Below are 7,950 nucleotides of genomic sequence, written 5' to 3'. Positions count from 1 at the left end.
GTGTAACAGAAATGGCCACTCTTGCGCTTGTAATGATGGTTAATTACCTGGGTTTGAAAGGAAACAGTTTGTTAGCAGTTAAGCAGCTACAGAGTCCTGCCTGTTTTACAAGCTCTACTCTGTTCTCAAGACCTTCAGAATAAAAATGGAGACATACTGAAATGTACAGGCAGTAACAAACACATTTTACTGCCCTTCCCTTGGGGACCCTGTCACTGGAGTCACAAAACTGTAGATGGTGTCTGCAGAAGGAGCGAGGTCTGCTGGGGAGGTCTAAAAGCTGCAGTACCTGAGGAGCTGCCTCCTTTTGCTGAGCCTGACAATAAGCTCCTTCTGCTCCAGCTCATGGCCTCTGCCTACATTCCTCAGAACATGGGCTAGCTCCTACTGAAGCTGAAGACATTGGGTCAGTGTAGCCAGGTGTGTGGCTAATGCTTCGTGAAAGGTAAGTTCTTCCTTTGCTTTCCTTTACACTGCAATCCTGCTGACAGGCAAGACATTAAAATAAAGGCTCCATGGTCTCTGTAGTCCCTACTGATGCTACCCAAGGCTTCTCCTCCTTCTTCCTCCTTTTTCCCTCCTGTGGAAGCCTCACACGCAAAGTCTTGCACTGCGCTTTCCAGCTGAGGCTCTGGATCAAGTCTTGCAAAGATTGGGTGCAGCTGCAAGACTGCTGGAGGGGTTTTTATCCTCACATCAGATGGAGCTGGGGAAAAAAAAAAAGAAGGGTAAATCACAGAGCCAGCAACTTTGTTGTCATCTCTTGGATTGTGGCTCCTCCTGCCCCTCCGGCCTTCAGGCCTTCAGAAATGTGCTCGGCAGAGCTGCCTGCATAGAAAAACAAATGCATCCCAAACCAAAACAAACAGAGTTGGGTGCTGGCAGTGGATGGGCCAACACTGTGTGCTGGTGTCATCTCTGCCCAGTGCCAGCACGTTGTCATAGGAACAGCTGGATTATTTTACAATCCAGCTGTGGAGCCAATTCTCCAAAGGAGTAGCCTGGAAGGAAGAGAGAGGGGGCAGGCAGAAGGGAGCACTGCTGCATTTTCTGGTAACTGGAGGGAGCAGTATTAATGGAGAGAGGGAGGGAGGGATTACCAGTGAGTGCCATTGATTGTAGCCTGAAACCGCAACCAGTCATTTCCAGATAACTGACTCTCCACTGTTAGCTGCATCTGGGAACTACTAGCTGGCCTGTAGGAGAAGAGGGGTAAGGAAAAAGGCAAATCTTTTTGTGTTGGGGCTGATAATGTGTATCATAGCATGTTGTCCTGCAGTGACCGTGGCTTGCCAGCTGTGGGGAATGTTGTTGCCCCCCCCCCCCCCCCCTCCCCAAAAGTTGGAACTGATCAAGTAGTGGGTGTTCTCCCACCAGGAAGAAGGTTTATCACCCTTGCCCTCTTTCAGGTATCTGCTTCCTTTTTGGAAGCCCCTTGGATCTTTTCTCGAGGCTGCAGAGAACTGAGGGCATTGTATGTGCCTAAGCAGAGGTTAAGCCTTTGTGCTGGTGAAGGCTGTCATACCAAAATGAACATGCTTGGTCCAGTGGTAGGATGTTTGGCTTAAAAGTGAGATCCAGGCCCTGTGGTTTAGCAAGTCACACTTGTTTTGTGCTTGATGAACACCCTGTAATGAAGATTTGGTGACAAAAACTAAGAGCCTGCAGTGGCTGTAAGAACAAATGCAGTGCCTTTGTCGTGATACAGTGGGGGCTGCTGCCCTTCTAAAAAGGGAGTACAGTCAGAAGGAGAATTGCCTGCCTATGGGAAGGGAGGCAAGTTGGAGATGCGTGACTGGAGGCGTTCGCAGGTCCCTCTGTGCCTTCTGCAGGACGCGGTTACTCTCGTGGTGTGTAAAACAGGCGTCAGGCCTGCTGTAGTCCGGTTTAGCATTAGAAATACAATCAAGGGGCGTCGGGGCTTGGTGTCGAGGGAGACGGCAGCTGCGATCGCCGCCGCCCCGGTGGCACCTGCAACCAGCGGCCGGTAGAGGGCGCAAAGGATCGGGCCGAGTGCGGCTGCGGTGCAGGTCTATAGCCTAACCCGGGCTTCGCCAACAGCTCCGCGGGGCTCGGCGCTGGCGGCGCGGCAGAGCTTGTGTTAGCGCTGCGGGAGCTGGGGCTCCTCTGCGTTACCGGGGCGCGGCCTACGGCTCCCGCCGTGCACAGAGCTGCACTCCCCGTACGGACACAGGGAGGCTGGCAGCTGCCCGCTGTCTGCCCAGCCAGTGTGCTCTGCAGCCCCTCTTGGCCCTCCTGGAACTCGCCTTGCTTCAGTCTCAGGGAGGGACATCCAAGCAAGAGCTGAGCAGGGGTTGACTGCCAGGATAGTGAATTAATGTGCTGTAAAAACCAGGGTCTTGCTTCCTTCTTGTCAAGTCATCTGGCTGTTCTGATTAGCCTGGCTGGCTCTGGAGACCCCTTCCATCAGTAAGTTTGCAGACAGCACCAAGTTGGGTGAGAGTGTTGATCTGCTGGAGCATAGGAAGTCTTTACAGAGGCATCTGGACAGGCTGGATCAATGGGCTGTGGCCAATGATACTGAGGTTCAACAAGGCAAAGTGCTGGGTTCTGCACATGGGACATAACAACCCCATGCAACACTATAGGCTTGGGGAAGAATGGCTGGAAAGCTGCACAGTGGAAAAGGATCTAGGGGTGCTGATTGATGACTGAACATGAGCCAGCATGTGTGCCAGCAGCCAAGAAGGCCAGCAGCATCCTGGCTGTATCAGCAATAGTGTGTCCAGAAGGGCCAGGGCAGTGATCATCCCCCCTGTACTCAGCACTAGTGAGGCTGTGCCTCGAATCCTGTGTTCAGATGCTTCGCTACAAGAAAGACCAGCTGCTGGAGCTGGTCCAGAGACAGGGCAGTGAAAGCTGGTGAGGGGTCTGGAGCACAGGTCTTATGAGGCTGAGAGAACTGGGGTTGTTTATCCCAGAGGAAAGAAGGCACAGGGAGACTTTATCACTGTCTACAACTACCTGAAAAGAGGATGGAGCAAGGAAGTGGCTGACCTCTTCCTCCAAGTAACAAGTGATAGGATAAGAAGAAATGGCCTCAAGTTGCTCCAGGGTAGGTTTAGATTGGACATTGGGAAAAATTTCTTCACCAAAAGAGTTGTGAAGCATTGGAACAGGCTGCCCAGGGAAGTGGTTGGGTCAACATCCCTGTAGGTATTTAAAAGACATGTAAATGTGGCCCTTAGAAACATGGTTTTGTGGTGGACTTGACAGGGCTAGGCTAAGGGTTGGACTCAGTGATTTTAGAATTGTTTAGGGTGGAAAAGACTTTTATGATTCCGTGATTCCCAGGGCAGCACTTTCACATGCAGTCTTTGTCAGAAGATAAGTCCAATTTTATTCCATGATTTTGAAGTGGTGATTGCATGACACACAAGAACCATGGAATGCGGGGGAGCTTGGGAGACTCTGGCTTCATGATTTTGCCCTTTTTCAGAGTTCAGAAAAGATACTGAGCCATTTTCCATTCTTCACTTGGCATTTTTGTTTATCTCATTTATGGATTGATGCTGTATGTGCAGACCAGGGTCTAGGGCAAATTTGTCCTGGACCTTGCTGCGTCTTATCATTTTAATAAAATACAAATTTGAGTTAGAAAGAGTGACTTCCTTCCATCCCTCTTGCTTTCTCCGTTCTTCTGGGTCCTTCAACGGTCTCTGTTGACCCTGCCAGTGAAGACTTGCAATCCCTTTTAGGGGGACGGTTGGCAGGGCTTTGAGTGTTCTCCCCCAGCCTAGCTTTCAGCATGTGGGCTTCTTTACCAGTGCATCTCCAGACTTGGGAAAGAAGCTCCAGTGAGAATTGTGAGTTTCCAATTATTTGCAATATTTGGACTTACTATTAAAGGCACCTGTTTGAAAAAATGACTTCTGGGCTTTTTCAGTAGTGTAGTTCTGGATGTGGCCCCTGTTCTGGAGAAGTTATTTGCAGAGGAAAATGGCATTGAAGACGAGGTCAGAATTTGGCTTGTAGAATACACAAAGAAATTATTTGCCTGGCATCTAAACTGCCACTTTTATTTCCACATTTTAAGGAGATTCCTCTTTTTTTCATTGTATTTGTGGTCTCTGCTGCTCTGGGGACATGTTTAAGGAGGCAAACTACAGGCAGTGACTAATGAAGTGTCTCAGATGTCTTTCCATGATGAGACAGCCACCAGTATGGAAAATACTGCACTTCTGGGGGGAATTTTGTCTCTTGCTCTTTGCTATAGGAAACCTGTTTTTTTGTTCTTCTTTATTATAGCCTTTAGCAGAGGAGGAAGATTTAGGGGGTTTTAGGCAATTCAGCAAGACCCTTTTGCTAGGGCTTCAGCAGATTCTCACCACTGTGAGGTTCAGGATAGACTTTGTTTCCAGCTTATACTTAGTCTCAGCTGTTACAGATTTACCCGGACTTGTCTCCCCATGCAGCCCATCACTGTGATGCTGCACCATCAATTGGTAAGCCCAGCCAACCCTAGCGCAGTTGTGAGTAATCTGGCCCGAGCTGTGGCACCAGGCAATGTAGCGAAGCAACTGCAGTGGTAGCCCCCCAGCATGCTGGTATGCAGGCAGGTGTATATGATGTGTATAATGAAAGAAACAAGAGTGCCTAGATTTTGCATCTATGCAATGTAGGATCTTTGGTTGTTTGTGATATAGTTGTATGGGGCTTTTACTCTTCAAAAGGTCAGGATTGATGTGTAACAGGACTGTCCATCAACAGAAATTACTGAAGGCAAGACATGGAAGCTGGGGCGGAATGTGGGAAGGAAGCAGAGAGAAAAGAAAATAGAATTGGTGCAGGGTAATTGCAGGAGGGCAGGAGAGGTGTGACACTGGCTTTTATGGGGAGCACATCCCCTTGGTGTGGGTTCAGGGAGAAACAGGCAGCTGAGGTCATCATCGTCCTGTGGAATTACCTGAGCTAAGCCTAACCCAGGTTGGCACTTTGAGGGTGTCTTGTGGTAGCTGGAGATGTGGCAGCTCCAGCAGTTCCCCAGCAATGAGAAGTCTCTGGCAAGGTGAAACTGAGACCCTGGAAAGTGACACAGGGTTCAGCACACAGGCTGCTGTGCCACTGCTGCTGCCAGTGGTGGTGATGCCAGTGCAGGGAGCACAGAGAGCAGAGTTACAGTGCACTGCTGCCCAGCTCCTTCTGCCTTTCAGGGTCTGTCTTTTTGTAAGTGGTACTGTGTGAGGCACTTGTGGCAAGGGATGGATGTAGGCCCCCTGTGCTTGGTGCTGCATCCCTGGAAAATAAGCAGTCCAGCACTGAACCAGTGCTTAGCTGCACTTTCAGACAGAACTGTCCATGCAAAAAGGAGCTTCCTGCACTCTAGTGCATTGATTGCCAGGTTTTCCCAAACTCCTGTGTTTGAGAGTGTCTTGTAAGGAGTCCAAATGCTTTTTTGAAAATGATCATTAACAAACTGTCCTTCAGAGACCATGAAAGTTTTATCTTGAATGGAAATGTATAAAGTGCCTTTGCTCATCATGCTTACAACCTTGGTATTGCAGGCATGAAATCCTGCAAATGAGAAGAGCTTAAGAGTATGCACAAATGTGAAACTAATTAGCATGGTGTCCTTGTCCAAGCTGAATGACGTGCTGAAAGAAAACAAACATTCACAATGAAACACAGCATGGATCTAAACAAATTCCTTCAGCTTTAGTAATAAGATGTAGTGCTTCCTTACTAAATGAGTGACTGGAGAATTTTTCTGTTAAAGCTGGGGTTGTACTCAGACACCATCACCACCAGTGCTGCATGGCTCAGCATGGACCTGCTTTTCCAAAGGGCTTTTGCCACAGAGGCTGGGCCAGAATCCTTCTCTCCTGTCAAAGTGTTTCTTTGTGCAGACAATCATGGTAGCTGCATATATCAACTAAGCATGCAGTTGCACACAGAGTTTTTCCTATTGCTTTGGACTCCTGCCTTTTAGAGATCAGGTCATGAGTGATTATGGATTTTAAATTTGCTCTGCAACTGGTATGATCCCTGAGAGTGCCTTCTTTTCCACAAGTAGCTGGTCAATGGATTTGTCTTTAGATAAAGCATTTTCTATACCCTGCCCCGAGTGCAGCTTGTCAGCGGCAGGGAGGATTGTAGCTGCAGTTCTGTCTGCTGTGAAATTCCCAAGATTCCCATCACCACCCTCCTTTAAACATCCCCCAGCCCTGCTATAAGCAGTTGAGACAGCGTGCACCCTGGCTGGGAGCCAGGGATGTTGGGAACTCTGGTGGGAGACAGAAGTGGAGCACAGAAAAGAGTGTTGAGTCATGAATCATCTCAGTGAGGATCAACAGCCACCATCGACGAAACCAGGCAAACCCGGGGTCGCTGCTCAACAAGCAGTTTATTTCTTGTTGAAGTTACAGTGTGCAGGTGAGCTGAAAGGCAGCAACACACCTTGCAACAACCAGATGCCTGTGCTTCATGGACATAGGGCACCTCCTCTCCATATCCTGTTGCAGCAAAATACCTGTAGGGCTGTGGATGTAGTGTATGGACGTCTCAGCTGTTTCTAGCTGGTTTCCTAAGGTGACAAAGCCTATGTAATTGTTATGTTTGCCATGGGCCCTTTTGACAGCTTTTGAATGTGGTTGGACAGTTTCAGCCAAGGAGAAGAGTAGAAGTTTCTGAGATTGTTACATTTCTACAAATTTTGAGATGTTTTAGAGGTGGACAGAAGAATCTGGCCCAGTTCAGAACCTCACCATGGGAGAGGCATGGAGAGCACAGCTGGTACAGACCCTGGTTTGCCAGCTGTGACCTATATATGTCGGGTGTGTTGTTGTGTGCATTGGTACCACAGCCAGCACACATGTACATCAGGACTATCCAGAGCAGGGAATGGAAGAGGTGTGAAGAGAAAACCAGGATTAACGTAGTGCAAAAGAGACATACAAAGGACACCAATGTAGAAATTGGCTCACCAGCTGTTTTCTTCTGTTCCAAGATCCTTATCCAGACCACCTTGTGCCTCTTAATTCTGCAAAGAAATCTAAACAGTCTGTGCTCTTGAGTGAAGATCTAGATATTCCTCTACAGCTTCACACAGTGAGTGTGAGATTCCGTTGGCTCTATCCTAAGCTCCTGTGTGACCATGTTTGAAGCTTGAAATGGTGGCTCCATCCAGAGGGACTTCAGGGAGGATTTAGGTGCAGCCCACCAGCACTTGGCAAATTTCCAAGTTGGCAAGGCTTCTTTTGTTGAGAAGTACTTGCTGCCTGATGAGTATGTGCTGTCCCCTTGCTTTAGGTGTATGGGACAGCTAAGGCTAGGGGGATATTATGTGACAAGTAAAGTTTACCATGGATACTGCCTATGCAGAAAGTTCATTCACGCACAGCCTTATGTTTGGGGTTGTTTTTTGGCATAAACAACGTCATACCCAAGTAGGAACCATAGTTTTTGCTTTATGGAGTATCCTGCCACATTACTTTGGAAGGGCTGTAGCTCTGTTTTGCAAGGAGATGTGCTGCACAACTGATGCCAGTGGATCCTTGTGATTAATTGCACACCCAGGGGATTTCTCCTTCACCTATGTCACACTGCAGTGCTTCTCATTGGGGCTGATTTGCTGGGTCTTCTGTGTGCTGTGATTTTGAGGTCACCTTGACCAGCCACCATCCTCTCCATTTGAATAGGGAGCACATGGCCTCTTGTCTTACCATGGCCCCTACTTTTGCAAGGTTATACAAGAAAAGCTGAAACTTTCTTGTCAGAGGCAGGGGAGCACATTTGGTCTCCAGTAGACCTGGAACAACGAGCAGCTTGGAGAAGGTGTGCTTCCAGGACACGTGCCAGCACTGAACCAGCACCAGTGGCAGGTTTACAGAAATGCCACAGGCAAAACGAGAGCTCTGGTAATTCACAGGCTCCCCAGGTTTGACAGGCAATCATCCAGCCTCACCTCTTGGATAAGACTGGCCCCTTCAT

General features: G+C 48.6%; 1 protein-coding gene across 1 annotated transcript in view; it reads left to right on the top strand.

The window, feature by feature from the left end:
- Positions 1 to 427: 427 nt before the first annotated feature.
- The window catches only part of JDP2 (Jun dimerization protein 2), a 43,217-nt gene continuing 35,694 nt past the window's right edge, over positions 428 to 7,950 (top strand). Inside the window, exon 1 of the mRNA XM_031048837.2 lies at positions 428 to 445. The gene's annotated coding sequence lies outside the window, so the exon portion shown is untranslated. The remainder of the gene's footprint in view (positions 446 to 7,950) is intronic.

Source organism: Melopsittacus undulatus, chromosome 4, assembly GCF_012275295.1.
Source record: "Melopsittacus undulatus isolate bMelUnd1 chromosome 4, bMelUnd1.mat.Z, whole genome shotgun sequence".
Taxonomy (NCBI): Eukaryota; Metazoa; Chordata; class Aves; order Psittaciformes; family Psittaculidae; genus Melopsittacus; species Melopsittacus undulatus.
Note: the sequence above shows the minus strand (reverse complement) of the source record. Positions and strands in the feature narration are given on the sequence as shown.